Consider the following 21,982-nt stretch of genomic DNA (forward strand, 5'->3'; position numbering starts at 1 on the left):
AAGGCCTTAGCCTGATTGGTAAGGTAAGTACTCTTTCGTCCATAGAACTGATTCAGCAAACTCAATTAAACTCAGACTTTCAGAACATGTAGCTTAAACTATAAGAAACAACATTGCTTAAGACAGCATCAGGATTCAAGTTAGTATTATGGAGATATTTATTCATATATTTATAGGTGCATTCTGTTCATATATTGCATATAATTCTGCAAATACAGGCAGCATATTCAACGTTTTCACTCATATTCACTCTGAGTGATCGCTCACGAATCACAACCGCAGTTTTCCGCAAGTGTGCCGCAGGTGTGCCGATTGTGCCAGCAGTGTCGGCCATAGAGCAAGCTGTGATTTTTTGTAAAATATAAATATTATGGTATGCTTGGCAACCCAGTATTTCTGACGGCTTGAATGTTTTGGTTTGCAATCGCAAGGATGACATCGTTCAGCCGTCCAACAGGACACAACAAAGAAAGAAAAAGCCGGAGATTAACTGATGTCCGCACAGCGAAAACCGTTCATAATTGAACGGCCTCGAAAATGTCGAATATCGTGCTCGATAAGGATTCCTTCTACCGACGAATAAAACGCCTCTACGCCAACTGGAACGAACCAGAGTTTTACCATAATGATTCGCTGCAGAAGGTGGATTGCATTCTGACGGCGGTCGGTGTAGACGAGGAAACCATCTACAGCAAATCCACCTCTCTGCAGACCTGTATGCTGGGATACGAGCTGACCGATAAGATTACTCCAAGGACGACTCCAAGGTTATCACCATGACGGTGACGTATTCAACAAGTACCTCAAGGATCACATCATGGAGATTATCGATGCTGATAAAAAAGTAAAACACGCCAAACTGTCGGAGGGTGTCGAGCAGGCTCTGACGGACAAAGTAGTCGCCGGTGTGGAAACCAACCAGTTGGACATGTGCTACCCGCGATTATCCAGTCGGGTGGCAACTACAGCTTGAAGTTCAGTGCATTCAGCGACAATCTATCTGCATTTTGGATCGATCATCTGTGCTCTGGGTTCATGTTACAAGTCCTACTGCTCCAATGTCGTCCGAACGTTGCTGGTCAATCCGACGGAAACGATTCAGAAGCACTACACCTTTCTGCTCAATCTGGAAGAGGATCTGCTGAAGGTGATGATTCCGGGCTCTTGGAGGTTTTCGACGTCGGAATGGATTATTCCGAGAAAGAGGATCCCAAGCTAAGTCGTTAGGCTTTGCCATCGGGTTTGAGTTCCGGGAGAATTCTATCGTAGTACCTAAAGGACCCTACTTTTCAGCAAAAAATCACCAGCCTTCGGTAAATTGGTCATCTACCAAACCAAACTCACCTGAACAATACCGAACTGCTTTTCACGGCACAATCACACGGAATTTTTATTGCTTCCACTCAACCTATTTAGTTTACCTTTTTTATGTTATAAAAATCGAAAACCATTTATTCCGGGGCTTATTACGGATGTCATTTCACGGTGAAAACTTGTCACTTGTAGTCACGGTGAAGTGATTCCCATTTGATTTGTACGGCAATCATGGCTCTTATTCTGAGTATCACTTCCTTATCACCGTGTAGTGACACCCGTAATAAGGCCCTCCATCTCGTTTAAGATGACACATATCCGAAAATAAAACTACTCTTGTACACTTTGAACAAAAATCACACTCAAATTTACACTTGTCACATAGGTGGTAAGGCCACAGTTGTTACCCTTTACCGCCATCAAAGCATATCCATTGTTGCCCCAGTAGTTGGACCAGGAGTTCTTGATAACGGAATCTATCTTTGGCATAAAGGATGAGACGTAAACAAACATGTCATGTGCAATTAAGTGCTCCGAGACTGCAAAGTTTGAAAGCAGGTTTGATTGAGTTGAATTTCACGTTTGTTATGACTCAATTTTATGTCAAAATTGACGCTCGTATATGTCAGTCTCAGAGCACCTAGATTTACATAAATTTGTCTAAGTGTGTAGCTGAAAGATTTGTGACCGGTATCGATAGCAATCGACAGCCCTCGGAAGCCTACATTTCGAATTTAAATGTGAACCGAGCAGTATATATAATTAGAGTATGTTTCTGAAATACACAGTCAAACAGCACATAATGTTGTGATTTCAATGATAGCTGTAAAGCAGTGCTCCTATTTTATTTAATGGACAATCAAATGCCTACGAGATTGTGCCCAAGCTAAGCCGAATCTACTTTCGGCACACTGTGCTGAGTGACTTACCCCTTGGGCTGCTCATATTTGACGTGTACCGTCTTTGAGAAGGTTGAAACCCCCACCTCTCCCCCAGCGTGGACAAGCACCTATATTATTTTTTAAAGATGTGATTGGTCCGTGGATATTTATCAACCCCCTTCCACCCCCTAAACTATTTACGTGGTAAATGGACATCCTCTTAGGATCTTGCAAAATTTTCTTGACACATGCTACTTGACGTTACAACGATTTTGCCTGTTTTTGACTAAAACTAAAAAAACTAACTAAAAAAATAATAGTGTGTGTGTATGTGTATATTCACTAGACGATGCTTTTTTTTTCCTTCCTTTATTTAACGTCGGTCTCTGTTCCGCAATCTAGTGCCAATCACCGATGGACATCGATTGCCATCCATTGATGGCAATCGAATGTGCAGGAAGGCAGCTTCCACACCTGCGTAGGATATCGCACTCATTCAACACACATGGGCCGGGACCAACGGTTTTACTTCCCTTCCGAAGGAAGACGTGACCAGAGATTTTTATGCCTCAGAAAAATCCCACCGACCTCGGCTGGGATTGAACCCAGACCCATCGGGGTTTTAGAAAGCAGTCACGCTTACCACTACACCACCGGCGCCGGCACTAGACTGATGCAAATTTTGACATTTTCGCTCCACAGTGCTCATACGGTTCAAAATCGGGTTCGGGATTTAGAATGGGATAGCTCTACTGCAGATCCAACAACCCATTTCAGAATGCCTGGCAATTCACGTCACTTTCACATACAATAATCCCCGCATGTAAACACTTCCGTTATAATATGGACAACGGTTTTTCAAACACATTTCCAGATTTCGAAACTTCACGTATTTAGTAGTATTTTGAAATAGGCATAGGGGAAATGGCTCTAATGTTGGCCTATGGATCTAAGGTTGGGCCCATCGCTAAAAATCTGCTATTTATCAATTTGATCTAGATGAACGTGTCATTGGGACGGTACTAATGGATATTTTAGTCGCTATTGAAAATTTAGTCGATTGCTGAATTTATGTATGGGCCCAAATTAGGAGCATTACATTAGGCCGACATTAAATCCATTTCCCCTATATAGTTAATTTATAATTAGATAGATCTCACCAAATTCCGCCTCCAAAATAGCACCGGTTTGTTCACTAGTGGTTATCTTAAAAATTCAATCGATCCTTATTTTTTAATTTACAAAACACAGTACTTATTATTGAAAAAGTTTCCGGGTTTCCAAAATCCACCAACTGAAGGAGTTGTACACTATTTGCACTAAATTTTCAGTAAATAATCCGTAAACATCTCGGAAAATAAAGCAGTAGAAATTTCAAAACACGTCAGTTTCAGTGCACGGCCTACCTAGATCTGAAAAGTAACCTAGTAGAAGTAGTGTATTTGAGAAGTGCAAAACGTTGAAACGTCACGCAACATAGTCACTCACCTAATCATTTTGATCGATTATTATTGGAAATTTATCACACTTTCCAAATCTGATATTAACAATATTTGAGGGTTACTTTTCCTTTTTTTTAGATACAAAACTGTCACACAATCAGGCAAAAGCATGAATACATCCTGTTAGCATGTGTCTATTACTTAATGTTCGAACACACGAATGCGTTAGCTCAAAGAACACTAAGTTCAGGACAGGTGTGAAGTTCCGCTTGGGTCGTATATATATAGATAAAGAAGAAGAAATAATAATAATTTTATACATTGAACATGTTTCTGCATAGGGTTTCTTATTGTTTGCACAATTTATGCACAGATCATAATCATAGATCAACGTTTAAACAAAAGATTTTTTAATGCGATCTTAACGCCAAAATTAAAAGTTTTAATACAAACCCCAGATACTTGTATCGTTGTTTTTAAAATGCTTCCTTGTACCGAACCAAGCACAGATAATTACTTAGAATTATTCAATCTTTCCATCTAGATGGATACGCCAACATTTTTTTGTTTGTCGTATTCTTTTCTCCCCGCAGAGCTCCAACCGATGGATTCGAATCTCATCATCACCTCACCGCATTTACCATCTTTCCATTTTCATCAACGAAGTTCGGACACCAGTAGTTGTTACCCCATAGATACCGACATATTTGGTAACATTTGGCAAAACAAGCATTTCCATCTCTGCACAAACGACTGGATCTAAGCATTTAGATTACAATAGAAAGATAACCAGCAGGCTGGTAGGGGAGAACAGTCTATAATGCACTCCTGAGATAAAATAGCTAAGCACGGTTTTTCGTTACTTTCTCATTACTAATTCTGGATTTGCTGAAATGCTAGTTTAAGTTCTGAGCTAGGGACCATGCAATAATTACGATTTTTTTTAATATTACCCTTTACATTCCTAGCAATTTTGATCCTTAAATTCCCGAATTGATAATTGGAAAGCTAAGAAAAACAGTGTGGTGCCATTTAACCCCAGGGGTGCGTTTTGGACCATCCTACCCTGCTCGCTGGCTGTTTTGGTGCTCGTTTCGAATATCTCGGGATGAGATGGAAGAAGATGGACTCCGAAAGTAGGAGCCCCGCCCAGAGATAGTTCGCGCGCGGGCAATTACCGATGATGGCTCCAGCATAATGGGAGCAAAACTATCGCGTTTTTGCTGCTAGGTAGGTACTAACGATTCATTTATTTTAAAATCACCGCGCATTATTTTCTGATTTCGGAATGAGGTTGTGGGAAGAAGCGGCTAAGTGATTTGGTCGGACAAGTGACTACAACTAGTTTGGATAAATGGCAGTCAGTGGCGATGCAATCCATGTCATCTGGATGGCATTTGATGGTGTTGTAATAAAACAATTATCAACCGTTTGGGTCAGCAAATTGACGGCTTGAGTCAGGGTTTGTTTTAATTTGATGATGACAAATTCTTTTGTGCGATAATTAGTTTTGTGTAAACAGAAGCATTTGTTGTACTTGCAGCTCTCCGTGGTAGAGAAAAATTGATGGAAAACCTTATTGTGAGCTATAAGAATATAATAAGGATAAATATGTGCTGATTCACAATGTCAACACAAGTTTTCAAGACTAATAGACGTCATCTCCAAATATGGCTCAAAAAGTTCTCTACAATTATTTAGTTGCTTTCCGACAAGGTCGATGTACTTGTTCACTATAATTTACTATAGTCTTCGGAGGCCTGAGCATGAGCTTCAGCTGGAGCCACTCATGCGCAAATCTCCCGTGGTTCTAAAGTATTTACATCACCTGTTTGGATTGGCCCAGCAGCTACTTGTCTCTCCGTTGTTAGCATTTGTACACGTCGCGTTTTTTCTGTTGAGTCATCGATTGTTCAAATATTCTAATTGATAGAACAACTCAGACGGTTCGCATCATCCGTACCGTAGCTCTCCCGTGTGGAAAGGGATGGCTAGACTTCTAGGTCTTGCGCTATTCCATCCGCGCCTCAGGCAGGCAGCTTGCAGCATTCAGGGAGACCAACCCCTAGCTATGGGCAAGCACGACCATCACCGGCTCAACTCAACTCAGTTTAGCCTTTTGGAAGGTCCGCCGTGTGTGGCTGCCGTGTGCTGCTGGTGCACCGTCCGTCAACGCCATCGACGAAATGAAAAGTCATTATCTTTAAACAACTAATCAAACATCCGTGCGCGAATAGACAAAATAGCTGACACGTGAATTGAGTTGAGCAGAGAAAGAGAGATAGGGAGACTGAACGGCCTTGGAAAGTACCTTCGCATGGTTAGGAGGGAATTTGGCCGTGATCGTGTTCTGCGCGCGCTACCTTTGGTTGTTTCTATCTGTCCATAATCAGAAATGCGTTTCTAATGTCGAAATCATCGAGTTGGGATCTTAATGTGTGTTTCTAGGAAGCTTGTGCTACTTTTATGCTAATTTTTTAGAGTGCTTAGAAGCTGTGTTGTTTCTGATCTCTTTGGGGAGTTGGCTCTATCTTTTAAGCTCGTGGTGAATGGTTACGGATTTAGTTGGTCATGCATTTTACAACATTTAATTTTTGGAATGTTTTCGTAAACTGCTGCAATATCAACTGTTTAATTAGCTATGTGGTGTTTCTGGAATTTAGGATACGAAAATTCACATATTTCTCTATTTCTCTGAGATATAACTAACTTAAGTGGAAGACTTCTGACTTCCTGAGAAATGAAATGTTTATATTATGAAGAGGATTTTATTACACTAAACCCAAGCAGCACACGTCAATCACAATAAGTTACAGGAACTTGATTGTGATTGAAATAATTTACATACAAGTAACCACAACTGTTCAGTGAAAAGTGTGCTGCTAGCAAATTATTTGAAAGTAAGGCAACGAACTCCATACATCAACTACTGCTATTTTAGCGTATGATAATCATGCTGGAATAATTAAACATAAGATGAACTATAATCGCTGGAACATGACCTTAAGTATTTTTGCAAATTTTTTAGATAAAATTTACATATATAGTTGTAAGGATCGACGCAATTTATGCCCAAAAATAATTTCTATACCCCGTCTTGAAATGCCAAATGAATAGTTTTAAATTTGGCCTTTTTTGGATGCCTTGGAAGCGGTTGTACACACTTTCTGTTTGTTATCTGAGATCTCAGCGAAATTCTCAATTGTAAGCTGAATCTCAGCATGTTTTTCACTGAGACATTAGCTATTCAATTTTTGTAGGCTAGGTGTTCCAGTAATAGTGGTGTACCTCTAGTTGCGGTAGGGAGATTATAGCGAAATAATGATGAAAAACCGGACAGTTTTATTTTCCATCGATAGTTCTCCTAAAATAAAACAGATTTACGTATTTTTAACCCAAAATTAGCCCAAAATTTACGGAAACAATTAATTTTCCTCCTTTGCACCCATAGTTGTGGTAGTGTTCCTATAATAGTGAAACCCATAAGAAAATAATGCGTTCCACTATTATAGGAACCAAAGTTACCAACTACCACAACTACTGGAATAGTGTTCCTATTAATGGAAGACGCGTTTGCCAAAAAATCATACAATTTATTCACAATAAAATATTTTTCTAGCAAACTAGATATTGGAAGCTATAGATTGACGTATAAAAATAGTATGTAGATCATATATTTATTTTATAATAAATAAAATGGCTTAGTTAAACTATCACTGGCTAACCAACCCTATCAGCAATGTTTTTTTTTTAAATAAGTTCACGTTTAGCCTGAGCTCTATATGTCTACACATAACTCTATTTTAACGCGATTTTCAGTTTTTAGATGTTGTCCTCATTTTGGATGAATACATAAATGTCATTTCAGGGCTGTGGAGTTGGAGGCAGAATCGGAGTTGGACGCGTTTTGGAGCATAAGCGAAGTCGAAGATATAGTACCGACTCTGACTCTGACTCCGACTGTTATGAATAAATAATTTTGTTCAGGTGAAACTTTGTTTCGCTCATGATCAATTCGATTGAAATCACTAAAACTAACATGAATCGTCTAAACAATATTGTTGATTATGATTTTTTTTTCAATTTGCAATTTTCAATTGGTATGATGTAAAATAATAACTATTGGCCAAATTAATATGGAGTATTACGCACATCCAGCGAATCCAAACAACGATACAGACAAAAGGCTTGCTACGACTACCACGACAAACTCTCTCTGCAACACAGCTCGATCGGAGTGGTAGAAGGACAATGATATATTGCTTGCCTGCTTTGTTGCAATATACATGGTTGAGGGTATAGCCTGATCGGAATCGAGAAAATACATAACAAAAAAAAATCCAATAACACACGTGTATCATCTTCGGCTTTACTTCGTGAAGCAGCTTGCCAACAATTTGGTCATTTCTTTCTACGAGCCCGAGCGAGCTATATTGGAAAGATTGTGTGTCATAAAAAGAAGGGATAAGATTATATCATTAATGCTTTCCATTGTTGACATAGCGTTGTCATTCGGCTCGTTGATCGCTTGTCATTTTGTCATTTGGAGATATTTTCGATTCCTTGAGCACTTCACAATTATACCCTAGTTCTTTTTGGTGCAACAAGCAAGTGAGATGAAACTGTAGGTTATTAAATAAATTAATTAATTTTTTTCTAAAATAGTTCAGATGTGTGAAATGATTTCCCTGCAATTTCTAAAACTTTTGATTGAAACTGGGTTGCAAAGGATTTTTTTTCCAGTCATGTGGCGGTCTGAAAAAGTAAAACTTTGCAAACATTTTTAGCCCTGGAGATGAAAGGTGATAGCTCTAGTGTAAATTCTCTACTGACCCATTTCAAGAATGCCTCTTCATACACGTACATTCTGAGGTCATCTTCATATACAATAATCCCCGCATGAACACATTCACATATCAAATGGATATCTAAAGTGTAGTCACACTTCCAGAATAAAAAAAAATCTAATTTGATACTGGCACGTATTTAGTTATTAAGATAGTTGCAATGTATATGGATAAACAGAAATAATTATATGGATTGTAAATAAACTTAGCTGAGCATTTCAAAGCGTTAGTTAGAACAAACGGCACCTCATACTACGGTACAGGATGGATTTGATTCTACATTCAGAACATATCACTTATCACTGAGACAAACACTTGAGACACGTGGGATTCGATAATTATCACTTGTAACACTTTTTAATACCACTTCTGTGCATTAAATTTAACTTTTTCTGGATGAAAATTGTAATTATTTTAATGTTTGCAAGAGCGAAAACGACGCAGCAAAACAAAAACACGTAATTTTCGCAGTGCGGCCAACTTCGATCTTTTTTTTCTTATTTTTGTAAGAAATAATGTTGTGAAAAATGTCCTTCAAACTTCACCAGTACGTTGGAAGTTGTGATTAATAAAGATTCCAATCAACATTCTGATATCAATTTCCTTCAAAGTTGTAACCAATTGCTTTTGCAATTGGGATACATTATTATTATATATTTTTTGATAAAGATTTAAAACCTTTTTTTTTATTCGTAAAAAGATATGATTCATTTAATTTAAAACTATGACCGGTGTCCATTTTCGTTGAAATTGATGAAAATTGGGATCATTTTCGCTCAACGTTATTATTTCTCTTGTTGTGGTCAATTGCTTTTAATAATTATGAAAATTTCGTTGTAAGATGGGTCAAATTTCGTTCGTTCAAAAAGGTCACTTGAAAGTTGGGACTGATTTCGTTATAAAATGCGACAACTTCCAATACAAATGTTATCAAATTTATATGCAAATTCCACACCTGGACCCTACCTATCGACTCATCAACTTTTTAACCGGGGACCAACGCCTTTACTTTCCTTCCGAAGAAAGCCATGATCAGAGATTTTATGCCTCAGACAATCCCGACGGTGCCAACTGGGATTGAACCCAGGCCCTTTGGAGTGAGAAGCCTCGTTAAAGGTTGTTATCAGTTATATCGGTTCAAAGGCTGTTGAAGTATTTAAAGACGTAATTTATTTTGGCTCGTTTTCTAAAAATGAGCCAAAGTAAATTTTAATATGGCAAGAAGTATGACTGGAACATCTTCTAAATAACAATCAATAAATCTCCAAAGTATTTTCCAAGACTTTTATTTTTATTGCATAGATGTGTTCAAGCATTTAATTTCAATTTAATGGATTATTTTTTAATTTTTCACCGGAATTTTTTAGAAAAAATTGTGTTTTTTTCTCATCAGGGTCGATTGATTTTCATCCATCTCCAGTATCATCATACTTTCACTTAATGTGATTTCAATTTGAGACCACTCGATCAAAAATACAGTACGAAAAATTCTTCACAGCTCAGGCTGAGTGTAAAAGCACTGCACGTTCAATTAATTTCAAAGCAATTCTGGCTTTTCTAGGTATTTTTTTTCTAAAACCGGTTAGTTTTACAAATATTGTTTGATGAATGCAGGTAAGTCTGCCGATTTAGACTACATATTTTCAAAAATTTAGACGTCTTTAATGTTAGCTTGATATTTCTCATCCATTTTGATGATCCAAATTTTGGATTTTTTAAGGCGCCAATTTCAATTTTACTAATTTTAGGATATTTTGGCTTTTTTATGATTTGCCTGGGCATAGAAAATATTTGTGCTTGTCGCACAACATATTAGCAGTAGAAACTCTCAATTAAAAACTGTGGAAGTGCTCAAAGAACACATACAGAAGTTGAAAGCAGGCGTAAAATTCTAGGTGGAATGTTACAAGCAATGAAGGAGAAGATAGTATTTACTCATAGGATATCTTTGAAATGTCCTTAGCCTTCCAGCAGTCATGCTGGTGGACTGACTGCACGCGCAATAAAATACACTATTGAAACATGATTTTTTTTTTTGAACGATTGGTTGCTTGAAGAGCATTGAGGTAAATGCATACTCTTAATCTGCATAAATGTGTCACCGATATCCAAAATGTCATCAATTAATCTTATCGTCCGGCCATTTTTCACAGAGATGCTGCTGTTCCGCTGAAAGGAAGTGATGAAAATCCCCATATAGAATTTGAGAGAAGTGGGAATAATTCGCTTTCGGTGTATATTCACGTCAAAAAAAGTGAACGACAACCTAAATAAATTGTTCGGGGACTTTTTTTTCCCATGATTTGTTTTCCGTGCTGAGTACCAATGCTACCGACGCCAGGGAGGCAGCGGCCACACCTGGACCCTACTTATCGAGCCATCAACTCATGAACCGGGGACCAACGGCCTTACTTCCCTTCGGAAGGAAGGCGTGATCAGAGATTTTATGCCTCAGAACATCCCGGCAGCGCCGACTAGGATTGAACCCAGGCCTACTGGGTTGAGAGGTAATCACTGTTACCACTACACCACCGGCACCGTTTTTCAGGGACTTTGTCGTTTAGTTTTTTTCCCGGAAATTATTGTTACACAAGCTACAATTAAATAAAAATTATTATTCCCCATAAAGTTTTACCTGCTTTACTACCAGTCCCCGAAGAGCCAAAAAATTCAAATTTGAGAGAGAAAATACTCTCTCACGAGCTCATCTCTCAACATACCATGTATTTTGATGACACTCGATTTGTGATTTCCCTTTCACAGATTACAAAATAGAGTACCTATCACTACAAAACCTGTCTGGTACCTCTATATATACATTTAGTTTAACATTTGAAGTCCCTCCTTTTTTATATATTTTGCATAAAAGATACCCATACATAAAAATCGGCGGGAACTTATGTGAGGGGTGAGCTATTTCGTGTGCAGAACGTGTAAAAAAGGAGGGATTTCGAATATTAATCTAAATGCATATATAGATTTACCAGACATGTTTTGCACTGCACTGTCCTCGGTGTACAATTACGGAAAACAGGTTATGAGCAGTTTTCGATAGATGTCACCACAAACAACAGAAGTGACATCTGATGGAACATGGATGCAGAAGCTTGACAAAATAATTAATTTTGGAGCATTGGATATATTTTAAATAAGGGCGTTTACATTTGCAAAAATCGCCTTCTAAGCGCCCCTCGATGGGACTTTGTGTGGGAGCGAGCTGTCAGTTTGATAGTTTAGTGACAAAAAGCAAAGCTTTTACTTTGCTTTAAATCTTGATTTAAAAATCGGACTGAAAGTCAATGGAATCAATCCAGAATATCATTCTGCTCAGACAACGAAGCTCTTTCATATGATGTATATTAACAGATTTAATATCATACGATGTATATTAACAGATAAGATTATCAAAATTATAGAAAACAAATTGCTTGGGTATTTTTAAAATGTTTATACATCACTAGAAGGAGGAAGAAGTACAATTAAAACACGGATCAATTAGAGTGAAATTTAGTTTTATTCGTAAAATACCTCTTCTTTTTTCGGTGATTTGACACGCCTGTTCTTGAGTTAAAATCATCACAGGATTCATAGTTGTTTCAGAGTTACTCGTTTTTCTCAGGTAATTCCGTAACATTGTTTAATTAGCACTCTCGAATGTTATGCATAAAATTATAGGAATTATCTCCAGAAACCCCTTGAAACAACTCTAGAATTCTCGCGAAAATTAATTTAGTTCATCTCAATAAATTTCAATCGCTTGCCATTTTCTGAAAAGTTGCCTCGGTACATCTTTAGTAAAAACACAGGAATTGACCACAGAATGCTCTCATTGTTCACCTCAGAATTTTCCTGGATTTTGTTAGTATTATTTTGGAATTCTCTTGTGATTTCTCCTCAGCTTTTCCTAAACATTCTTGCAACATTGGAACGTTGCTCAGCATTCCTTTGAATTGATGCATTAGGTCGAAGGCCATTAGGCCAAAGGTCATTAAGTCCAAGGCCATTAGGTCGAATGATAACTAGGCCGAACAGTCATTAGACCGAATAATCATTAGGCCGAATGGTTGTAGCCGACACTGGCCGATATCGGTTAAGCTTGCGGCTTAAGCGCCACTCCGGTAAAGGAAACCGCAGGCCACGTTGAGTTTGCCCGGATGAGACTGCCCCAGGGCGAGTCCAAGTGAAAATCTTCCTAGAAAGAAGAGATCGAGCCAGCTTGACTACTACCGAATTTGATCGATTAGAAACCTCTATTGCGAAACAGCATAATCTCTCACAACATCGAAATAATTCCAAAAAGCTCCCGGTAAGAGAATACACAAACCCTAAACGACGTTCCACGTCAAGTTCTTCTCATCGGTAGTTTCCCTTAAATTCCGCCAGAGGCGCAGCTGCAGCAAAAGAGGTACGCAACATAACAGTCAAATTCCGATCACGCGGAAAACAACAACATAATTACGCGGACCCGAAAACAACGTAAAGATACTTTTTTCCTCTCATTCTATTTTGATTGGACTGATCTACAACATTACATCAATTTCAAATCAAACATTTATTTCACAACGGAAAACGGTAAGTTGAGATTTTATTATTAACTAAAGCATGCTTTTACGAAATTTCCATTGCTTGTATTTTTTCTACTCCTCTTTATTCTATTTCTCTATCTAGTCCTATTCTTGTGTGCGTAACTACCTTCTATCTGTGCTGTGCTCTTGTGTTTCTTCCTGACGAATCCCACGACGATGTAGCAAGCGGGGAACGGCAAAGCTTGGCACCCGGGTTGTCTAACATTGATGGGTTGGGTGGGCATCTATGTATGACGTTACGTGCGCACGTTTGTCTTGCCGACACCCAACCTTACAATTCTTGGACTTCTCCAAATGTTAGCAATTCATGCTCTTCGACCTTATGGTCGGCAAATAAGGTCCTCCGTGGCGCCCTCGCCGGACGCCACACTCAAAAAAAAAACAGAACGGACTCACCAGTTGATGAGCTGCTGATGATTGCTGCGCTGCTGTTACTGGCGCGGTGACGATGCTACCTTCAATCGATGCGCGTTCGACCGTTGGTGTTGAACGGCCAACGATTTCCACGTGGGTGGATGAACCACAAAGTCCCGCTCAGCGATGTAGATACGGATCGCTGTCCACCGGACAAGGTGACGGGATTATTCGCCCCGAGGATGCAGATGATGACGTTGGAAACGTAAACGTAGCCGTCGGCTGTTGAAAAGAACCTTAAGCACAATGCACAGATTTTCTTTAATGAGCACATTACCTGGTCTAGCTTATTTTTCGCACACACAAAGTCTAGCCTAAGACGCACACTACGTTTAGATTTATAACTATAACTAAACAAACGACGAGGAGAAATTAGAATTGAAGTATAAAAATACAACCACGTTGCTTTAACTCACTTTACAAAACGAAATAATCACGCGAACAAAACGAAACACTTCCACTGCAATCTGCGGTTCGGACGAAAGTGAAGCGAAACCGTGACCTCAGATTAGGGAAGGTGACCTCGGCCGAACTTAACGGAAGTTCGATTTTCCCGCGAACTTCTTCGAACGAGATCGGTAATGCGAGAGATTATTCCGATCGCTGGTCCTTCGTTCAAAGTCGGGTGTAGCCACACTCTCTCTTTTCCCAACTTTCCCGAAGATTTCACTGGACTCGGCCTTGGCAGAAATTGTACAAGGTCGAGTGGCTTTACTCACGAGGCATTCTATTTTTATAGTAAATCGACCAGTGTCGTTTTGCTACTGGCTAGTTTTTGGCGTATGGATTAGATCTATTACATTCCTATTTTATTTTTGACTAATTTACTATTTACAACATGTACGTACACTTGGTGTACCTGCTACATGGTCATTATGCTTAATTTCAGAAAATTATTGCTTAATTTTTGCGAAGAGCATTTGCTGGTCTGAACTAGAGAATAATCAGCAAATAGATAATAAATAGATAGATAAATATGTTTATCTATGTTTTGTCACAAAGAAGAAGAAAAACAACTATCGGATTTTTTTTAGCCAAGATAAACTATCAGTCAGTTAAATATAAAAATGTGAGAAAAGAATGATCAGCTCTTAAAATATGGAAAAAATGTTAATGGTGCCTTAAAACAGCAAAGCTCGAAAGAACTGCAGGGTTGTTACAGAAATTCCTATTTTGAATCCGCAAAATCATTTGGTAATCCATGCCAGAAAATCATATCCACGCTATTAAAAAATATTGAATTTCCTTCTCAAATACCAACAAGCAATTCATAATACACTCAACAAATTTTTTAACCAGCGCTGCCCAACGTGTGGCCCGCGGTATCTGGATCTCAGCAAGGATATCAGTCTAGCTCAATTTTATTCATCATTATGAATTTTAGCCCAGAATTAATGAGAAATAAATAAAATGCATCTTGAAACACGTTAATCCATCAAATATACAGCCATTTAAAAAATCAAGTTTATAAAGGTTGGGCAGGCCTGCTCTTAACACTTCCAAAACCTTCAATAGAACTATCAGAAACATGAACATGTTGTACTATTGGAATTTGAACAACTTTCAAAAACTAGCAGAACTCATCAAATTTCTACAACTTCTGCTCGGAGAAATTTCATACTTTTCAGAATTTTCAAAGCTTGCACAATACAAGCGCTATAGGCGAAGCTAAGGAATGTTGAGATCACCAAGAAGCCACCGAGCTAAAGTTGTTGTTTTGACGTAGGACTACGTCTTTGATTTATATATGGGGGTACACTTTGTGAAAACCGAAAATGGAACATGTAACAAATTAAGAAAGATTTTGAACGTTAATAACTCAGCTGCCCCTGGTCCAATTTCAATAATTTTATCACCAATCGATCAGAAATATGGCTACGCATTGATAACAATTTTTCTGAATGTTGATATTCAACAAGAAACTATTGAAAAACTGGTTGATGTCCAGCATTGTCCAAAAGCTTCGAACTAACTAACAAATCCACCAATAACCTACATGCATATGCTGCTTCCCCAGCACAGTCGTCAGAGAGTAGTAAGTAGACGAAACAAGTCGAAGTGGCATTCGCCTCCGATCCTCGGGCACGTGCGAATAGGGAGGATGGAATTGCGTAATATTTTGCACACTCATCGCCATATTCAGAACCAAACGCAAATTCTTCAAGATAACCACCATCCGTTGTCTGGCTCGCCGTGGCGGTGTCTGACGTATCTTCGGTTTGATTTACGAGGTGTGCTGAAGGTGTTCCTGAAAAATGAGATCCGTGATGCTGTCACCTACACTAAACATGCCAAACGTAAGTGGCCATGGATGTCCTCTTCAATAAAACGGCCCTTTTCAGGGCCATCAAGCTTACATCAGTAAAGAGTTGGAATAGAATTTATCTGTGCTTGTTTGTCCATATTCAGAACCACAAGCCCCCAACGTGGTCGTTGGAAGCAGGGGTGCAAGTGATTTTGATTGATTCTCGTAATCAACTTTCTTTTTGAAAAAGATTACTACAAATTTGGTACGCCTACAATTCAAAAACGGAAAGAGTTGAGATAATAGATATTTTATCAATTAAAAGAACTTAATGCTCTTCACATTTATTCCGTCCACTAGCGGTCCTACGTCAAGCATCCGTTCGTGCCCCTAGGCACAGACCCTTCTACTTTTTTTTTTTTAATTTTAGCAATCCTTAGCACTCGCGTTAATACATCACATCTTCACAACATCTTCAAAACCTTACCAAACCTCCAGAAACATTACAGAACATTATAGTAGAAACGCCACACTTACTTTAAGACACAGCCTGAATTCCCTCCGTCTCCAAATAAATTTTAAAACGGATAAATCTCGCGTAACTTTACAAATAGACCAATGTAACATATCCGCCATTTTGAGAAAATCGAAGTTAAAGTTCGACACATTATTATTTTAGCTGTTTGGAAACAATACATTTTGCAATACTATTTTTAATGTGGTCAGTATTCACGTTAGCGGCACCGGTGGTGTAGTGGTAAGCGTGATTACCTCTCACCCCAGCAGGCCTGGGTTCAATCCCAGTCGGCGCCGCCGGGATGTTCTGAGGCATAACATCTCTGATTAGGGAAGTAAAGCCGTTGGTACCCGGTTCATGAGTTGATGGGTCGATAGGTAGGGTCCAGGTGTAGGAGCTGCCTCCCTGGCATTGGTAGGCAGTATTAAGCAGCGGTAGCATTGGTGCTCAGCACGGAAAACAAGATCAACGGAAAAAAATTAAGAAAAAAAGTATTCACGTTGAAAATTTAGTAGAAACGGTAAAATCATAATTTTACTTTGAATTTCATGCTACAATATAGAAAAAAAACCTCATTAGACGTTTTGACTAGTCAAGTTGTACATCGGCCATGTCACATTGGACGATTTTCTCAATGACATAATCAATGAGTGTTACATCGGACGTTTTGTTCTACAGATACTAGATTCCCTTTCACAGATTTCAGAGTAGAGTACCTAACTTTATGTTGGTCCCGCCTTTAGAAAATGAGCTCCTATCATGTTTGGCAGTCCAAATGATCGAAGTAACAATCATGCACCCACTATTTTAAACTGTTCATTGGAAAATTGTTGACCTATGATTATCTTAAATAAATTAAAGTAAATTTGGATGGGTGATTTTGTATTACATACAATGATAGAAGAGCAATAGTTTGTATCGCTTAACTCGATTTGTTTACATTTGTTACTTAGAACCTTTTGAAAAAATGACGCGAGAAATGACCTTTAAACCGTCAAAATAGCCTTGAAATCGCAAAAAATTGCAAAATAAAATGAAATTGGACTATAACTTCTTTAATATATTTCTAAATGGCTTGAGTCCTCTCCAAATCACTACTAAAATGTCACAGTTTTCTTAATGATCTAAATACGCTGACATGTTTCTTAAATATGCCATAATTGACAACTCGAATTGAGAAAGTGCAGAGGAGCTTCATCCGTTACGCGTTGAGGTTACTACACTGGAACGACTCTTCAAATCCCTCCCGAGTACGCAAGTTGCTGTAGAATCGCTGATCTAGAAACCTTACAGTCCAGACGCGCTGAAACCCAACGAATGTTTGTATTTGATTTGTTAGCGAAAAGCATAGATTGTTCAGAACTACTCAATGAAGTATAATTCTACACTCCATCTAGATAGCTCCGTGGCAGACAACTACTAGCTATTCGCCCACACAGAACCACCTACGGTCAAAATATCCCCTTGTCTAAATGTTTCTGTGTGTTCAATAAAGTGAATAATTTTTTCAACGTAAAATTAGGAACTTAGCATGAGTTTACAGTCTGTAGGATTGCTTTTAAAATCCAAGACGGTGAAACAAAAATAAATAATTCCGTAATCCAGGGGCAAGTTGAGCACCTGCGTGAAATAGATAAAAATGCCATGCATTTTCAGCTGTCCCATATACAATTTCCGGTAATAGATATCAAGAGAAATCATAATAGTATTTCATCAAGGGACTCTAAAGATTGTGTTGATGAGTGTACAAAAAAAAGTTTATTTTAGTGCATTAGTTTCCATTTTATTTTACTGGCATTCAATAGCTTACAAAATCATCATCCAAACACGACTGTTGTCTTCAGCTTGGCAGTGTTTTCTTTTGACTAAACTAAATGTTACTGAATTTGAATTATATCAATTGTAAAAAAAAAAGCTTGCAATATAATAAAATTAGAATATTATCGTCAAATTTCTAAAGACTCAAGCACAAGAATAGCGGAATCTGAACGGCAGGGGCAGCGGAAAATCCTGATTTGAGTAAGCCTACTTGTCGGATTTACAACTAGTTGGAACCAAATCGACTTCGGTTAGGTATCTTGATGTCATTAGTGACAACTGTCAAACTTTCCGTTTTCGCTTCCGCCCACATTGCTTCAAACGCAGTTCTTTTTTCGACGCATCAATAAAGATTGCAAAAAGTTCTCGTCATTCTATTCCTTTTGCTATTATACACAAAAAGACGCGAGCTTTTTGTAGTTCGATAAAAACAGGGTTTGATTTTTTTGAATCTGCATCAAAGTAAATTGCAACTTAATTTAAAGCTTTCTATGTCTACCAATGCATAGATTTGTATATAGTGTGGCAAGCACAATGATAATATATGCTCAAGGAAGTCGAAAAATTTTCCAACCGAAAGATTTCCTCGAACCGCCGCTTCCAGCTTGGTAGTACCGTGCTTTTACTGAATCTGAAGCCCCTAATTATAAAGCACTTTTATTATAAATGAAGTGGGAATCTATATGAAAGGTTGATAAATTTCACCCCATATCGTCATTTTACAATTTGAGACATCCAAAAAATATGCAAAAACATCCAATATAATTAGTTATCATGTAGAACGATAGAGCCTCACAGCAACTAGTTTTAATAACATTAAAACTTAAATACGATTGAAATCGCATTGAGTCGCTTAATGGTTTTAAATATTATCAAAATAAGTTCAACACTCAAAACGACCTGAACACCTTCCTTTCCCTTGAATACACCAAAATGACCTTAAAACGAACAATTGGCCAAAAATAACCAAAATGACTCAAACAACATAAACACTGTTTTTATTAAATGATTGAAAAATTAAATGTTGCTGTGAGTTGTCCACCATTTACTAAATACTACATACTATACTATATACGAGGATTTGATTCCCCTATTCAAAGGAAACCGTTCTGCTTTAAGCAAAAGCCAGACTGTTTCCATGAATCGGAGTAAAAATGAAGTTGAACCGATTTTGTTTCTTATTCAAAATCTCCCTGCAATATCCGGAAATTGGATTTCCCGTTTCCTCCACCATATGCTCCACTAACACACCCGTTGTTGTATGCAATGCACAACAATTATTCTCCACCAGGTAAAACAGACTCTGACTGAAAACCATAAGAAAGCATTTAAACCGTATAGTCCAATATCAATTCGAACGCCGAACGCCGTGCAATTTTGCTCCCATAAATTCCATAATTGAAACTGAATCTTACCACTATGCTGCTGCTGATGGTGGTGCTGCTGATGTTGTGGCTCGAATTGGCCGTGTTGACAAGCACCTCAGAGAGCTGAACGAGTGCGCACACGTTATCCAACACCCCCGGTATGGTGGTGCCGTGCTGCAGAGTATGATAGTCCAAAATAAGCCTTAGTTTAATAAATTGGGCACAAACAACAGCAGAGTCGATTTTGCCTTTTTCTCCACTCTTATTTTCGCGCGACTTACACGGTGACCACTAGTAAAGCTTGGAGCTTGGGGTGGAAAATATGCGCGGCTATGTATAATTCAATAAATTCAAAATAATCAAAGTGAAACTCCTATTTTTCTCGCTTTGCTACACATCACAAACCACGACACACGCCGAAATTCAAAAGCACTTTTCTTCCTTCCAACAACTCCTTCTCTGCGGGGACGGGTTCAGTCGATTGTGACCAGACAAAAAAAAAACTTTTAGCGGCTGCTTAGGCACGGTTAATTGAATAATTGAAAACGATCGTAATAGAGCTTCAAGAGTCGGTCGGATCCACACAAGGCTATAACTTCCACCAGATGATTAGATAACTCACTAGTTTTCTTCGTCGTTTTTAATGTCAACTTGAGAAATAGAATCAACATTCAACAGTGCCAATTTTGGACCTACGATAACCTTTTACTAGCGGCACGAATCCTCAAATTGAATACAATTTACTGGGCTGCCCGCTCCAACTGCTATCACGCCAACGCTTCTTGGTATGAGACTTGGGTCTTACGATCGGTAACGGTGTCTTTCTTCTCTTCACCAAGATCTGCAGCAACCTCGCCACATTCGTTCCACTCAGGCACCTCCACTAAATAATACACATATACAGCTCGTGGCCAAGTACAAATTCCGTATGTTTTCGCCTTTGCACCTTCTTCCTGCTTCTTGGGCACAAGTTCAAAGCTTCGAAACAAAAAATCTCTTCGTTCTCGTTTGCCTCCGGCCGAACTCGGAACCACTAAAGTACACCTCTTCACGACTGTTTCAGAACGAACGATTTTATATTCTTCTTTGAAGTTTCTTCCTTTCTTCCTTCCTTCCTTGTTTCCAGAGTCGACCAGGATTAGCACATATCACTCGACACCTTAGCGTTTGCCTTTTCCAAATTCATATACTCTTCTGCGAAAAACCTTTAAATTTAGTTTCACCTCAAACTTGCAATTCGTCTACGGCAGCACACTATCCGTTAAAATTCATTAGCAAAGATCTTCCAATTTTCCAAAATAAAACAAAACAAAACTCCTGGTGCGGTATCCCTCAAATCTAACGTTCAACAACAGTATCCATCTGATAGTACCGATAAATAGAAGTAGAACTACGAGAACAACGAACACACGCGATCCGACAACGCGAGCTCTTTACATCAACGACGACGATGAATGCACGTCCAACTCCGATAGCGCCTCGATGCGAAATGTGCGAGAGTTGCTATAGATTTAGTGGAGTTGGTGAGCACCTCGCCTTGCAACCTGCGAGTGAGTTCCTACCGCTCGCTCGCTGCAAGCGCGGCAACCATGGCGACCATGCTGAGTTGAGCCATTCCGTCGTCGCGATCGCGCAGATAAGCTTATTGCAAAAGCAACATCCAGAGTGTTTACAGCAGTGCTGAGAGAAGGCTTGCAGAATCACTCAGAAGAACTACTTTGGCTGCCGAGATTGGAGAGCATTGCTGTGGGTGTCTGGTTGGAGCCCTGGTACCTAATATCTCTCACGCTTACAGGGGAGTTGGCGTTTGTGCTAATGTTTGAGCAAACCGTGATCGATTCAGCTATTAGTACGATCATGTAGTTGATATCGTGAATATTTTATGAGAAGGAAAGACTGGAATTTTGCTTGTTCAAAATGTGTGTGCTTTTCTAGTACCTTACTCTCTATCAACGAACATTAACTCGATAATAACTCAAATAGATCATTTGGTAGAGATTGTTTGAGAAAGTTTATCATCTTAATGCTCTATACAACACTCCCTATAGAGAATTTTCCTTTTAAGCTAGGGTAAAGAGCCATTTATGGCACTAGTGCTCCAGTTTTTGTCGCTATGGTCTAACTCAAATTTGAAATAAATTTTCATGGCTTTATTCGCATTGGCATAAGTCAAAATATTTGTTCAACCCTGCATGGAAAATTATGTGGTAAAAAATTAAAAAATATAAATAAAATAGGGCCAATTAAGGAACGTCTTGGGCCAAAACCCTATGTAATTCTCGTGTGTTTTTTTTATAATACTTGGATCTTACTACTCACAACATAGATGACAAATAATGGAAAATGTAAGTGTGTCATCCTGGCATATACATGTTAATATTCAATTAATAATTTGTATAAACGATATACAGAATTTGTAATGTTTCATCGTATGAACAAATTTTGTAAGGCTTGGCGTTGGACGCTTTTTCAAATAATTTTGAAAAATATGGATTTTATGGAATGTAATGGCAAGAGCTTCTTTTATCCGATGGAATATTGTGACATATTG

The 21,982-nt window shown here is 38.5% G+C and overlaps 1 protein-coding gene across 1 annotated transcript in view; it reads right to left on the reverse strand.

The window, feature by feature from the left end:
• Nucleotides 1–20,907, reverse strand: part of B4 — a 285,095-nt gene extending 264,188 nt beyond the window's left edge. The window contains exon 1 of the mRNA XM_065218597.1: nt 19,480–20,907. The gene's annotated coding sequence lies outside the window, so the exon portion shown is untranslated. The remainder of the gene's footprint in view (nt 1–19,479) is intronic.
• Nucleotides 20,908–21,982: the final 1,075 nt, after the last annotated feature.

This window comes from Ochlerotatus camptorhynchus, unplaced genomic scaffold, assembly GCF_037179485.1.
Source record: "Ochlerotatus camptorhynchus isolate MF236.1 unplaced genomic scaffold, CSIRO-AGI_Acam_v1.1 ptg000090l, whole genome shotgun sequence".
In the NCBI taxonomy this organism is placed as follows: domain Eukaryota; kingdom Metazoa; phylum Arthropoda; class Insecta; order Diptera; family Culicidae; genus Ochlerotatus; species Ochlerotatus camptorhynchus.